This window comes from Sinocyclocheilus grahami, unplaced genomic scaffold, assembly GCF_001515645.1.
Source record: "Sinocyclocheilus grahami isolate Dianchi unplaced genomic scaffold, SAMN03320097.WGS_v1.1 scaffold412.1, whole genome shotgun sequence".
Taxonomy (NCBI): Eukaryota; Metazoa; Chordata; class Actinopteri; order Cypriniformes; family Cyprinidae; genus Sinocyclocheilus; species Sinocyclocheilus grahami.
The window spans coordinates 879257-882508 of NW_015505591.1; positions in this window are offsets into that span (position 1 = coordinate 879257).

Consider the following 3252-nt stretch of genomic DNA (forward strand, 5'->3'; position numbering starts at 1 on the left):
TTGTGCTCTTGGAGTAATTTTGGTTGGCCGGCAACTCCTGGGAAGGTTCACCATTGTTCCAAGTTTTCTCCATTCGTCGATAATGGCTCTGACCATGGTTCACTGGAGTCCCAAAGCCTTAGAAATGGCATGTCAACTGTTTTGATTCTCATCTGTTCTTGAATTTCTTTAGATCGCGGCATGATGTGTTGCTCTTTAAGCATGCTTCACTTTGTCAGACAGGTTCTATTTAAGTGATTTCTTGATTCAACAGGTCTGTCAGTAATCAGGCCTGGGTGTGGCTAGTGAAATTTAACTCCGCTTTCTAAAATAATGTGGTTAATTGCAGTTCTTTCATGATTTAACAGGAGGGGCAATTAATTTTTCACGTAGGGCCACGTAGGTTTGGACAGCTTTTTTCTCTTAATAAATTAAATCATCATTTAAAAACTGCATTTCTTTGTGTAATATTTAAATTTGTTTGATGATCTGAATCTTTTAAGTGTGACAAATATGCAAAAAATAAAAAAAACAGGAAGGGGGCAAAAACCTTTTCACAGCACTGTATATATATATATATATATATATATATATATATATAAAATGGTATATATATATTTAATATTTTATATATATATTTTATTGAAGGAAGAACAAAATTGATCAATTTCATAGTTAACAATGCTCCTCTTGATTTTATTTTTTTTTTCCCTTTTCAACATCCCACCCCCCACAACACAAAGAAAAAAAAACATTGAAAATTACAATTATATTATTATATTATATTAATATTATATTATATTATATTAATATTATATTTAATATTTTAATTGTATTACACTACAAAAAGTGTCGAAAATGCAAACATAGATCTTCCTGATCATTAAGAGAGGGTGTACATGTGCATAAATCCTTTGTTTGTTTTAAATCTAAGCCCCCTGGTTCCCACTCTCTTTACACCTTATTTCAGTTTTGTTTTTGTTTTTTTAAATCTGTTTTCTGGCAGACTACCAATACTGAAGCAAAAGGTTCTAATTCAGCAAGGAATTATCATATTGGGGCAGTGTAAGCAAAACAGCAGCAAAACAAGTAATCTGCTTTTACTTTAGCAGATTAAAAGTAGTCAGAAAGGTTTCAATGCGTCTCAGTCAGGCACAGTTGTTATAAAAGGAATGGTGTAAGACTGGTGCTTGGAGTGCATGCTGGACACTGATGGTTATGGCCTGCTCCAGGATCCTACCAACAGATAGTGATGAGAACAGAAGGCCATTAGCCTGCAGGCGCTCAGTGAGCTGGTACGGAGTCAGACTGTGCATTCTCAAGGAATCAATACAGGCTGCATTTCAGGCTGGGCAGGTAAGAGAGAAATTTAAGGTTTTTAAGCAGTGCTTTCATTCATTAAAAATAAATAAAAACAACTGTGTAGTGAGAAGAATTTTTGAGGGCTATCTAAAAGTATCATCTTTTGTCACTGGATTTGTTAGTATATTTCAATATGTAGGTTACATTTTACTATACTTTGAGTTCTCAATCATCTCAACATGTATAGCCCTATTGGTATAAAATCAGCAAGCAAACAACAGAAAACAAGCAACAACAATCTTCCCTTTTGTTGTGCTATGTGCTTGATGTGATGTATTTAATTTCTAGGAATGATCTCCATACTAGAGTAACAGAACACTTTCTGAAGCCATTGAAGTCTAAATCACAGGATATTTGTCTTGCATAATGTTGAAGCTTACTACCAACACAACAGCATCCACACTGAAATTTGGTAATTGTGGTCATGTTTTTCAGTTTCACAATCTTTTTATTGATGTGCTCTTGTAACCTGGAGGCGTGACTGACAATTTGCGATTACTGACGCAGCATTGTATTTTGTCACTGTGAAAAGAACATTCATGGCTATTGAGCTGCTAAATAACTCGTGACCGCACTCTGACCAGAAAAGCCGCTTTCTAAGAAGCTAAAGGGATAGTTTCTGATGACTCAGCAATGTATTAGAACCGGCATTAGATTCTAGATTCCCCTGAGATTTACATTCTCATTAATATCTCACTTTTAATGCAGCATTAGTCTAAATAATAGCTTGATAACATAATTAAAGGATAAAGGCCCATTAGTTTCAGCAGTCACTTAGTGTACACTAAGAATAGCTGTTTAGAATGGATGTACCATGTTATCTATTATAGCCCTATTGGTATAAAATCAGCAAGCAAACAACAGAAAACAAGCAACAACAATCTTCCCTTTTGTTGTGCTATGTGCTTGATGTGATGTATTTAATTTCTAGGAATGATCTCCATACTAGAGTAACAGAACACTTTCTGAAGCCATTGAAGTCTAAATCACAGGATATTTGTCTTGCATAATGTTGAAGCTTACTACCAACACAACAGCATCCACACTGAAATTTGGTAATTGTGGTCATGTTTTTCAGTTTCACAATCTTTTTATTGATGTGCTCTTGTAACCTGGAGGCGTGACTGACAATTTGCGATTACTGACCCAGCATTGTATTTTGTCACTGTGAAAAGAACATTCATGGCTATTGAGCTGCTAAATAACTCGTGACCGCACTCTGACCAGAAAAGCCGCTTTCTAAGAAGCTAAAGGGATAGTTTCTGATGACTCAGCTATGTATTAGAACCGGCATTAGATTCTAGATTCCCCTGAGATTTACATTCTCATTAATATCTCACTTTTAATGCAGCATTAGTCTAAATAATAGCTTGATAACATAATTAAAGGATAAAGGCCCATTCGTTTCAGCAGTCACTTAGTGTACACTAAGAATAGCTGTTTAGAATGGATGTACCATGTTATCTATTGCACACGTTGTCCTAACCCCCTCTTCAGCCCCTGCATGAGACATGCTCGAATGAACACCAGCACTGTCATATTAAGTCATATTACTCTAGTACACTGCATATTGATTGAAGTAAGCTTACTCTGTAAGGTCGTTCAGACTGCATAGATGCCTGTGTCCTAGTTTTGTCTGTCCTCATAACAGTACAGTGCACTCTAAACACTCAGGTGGTAAGATCTTTTTCACTGTACCTTTTTCCTAGTACCCGTTTCTCTGAAAATAAGTTCCTCACTGGAACTTGTTTTGCATGTTTTTGTAATATAATAGCGCGGTTTCATGATTATCTGATTATCAACGTCCAGGAAAAACAATAGCAAAAAAGTGTGTATGTTTGTGCACTTGTTGCAAGACAAATGTTCGAAGGAAGAAAAAGAATAAATATGATTTTTTTTCTCCAAATATAT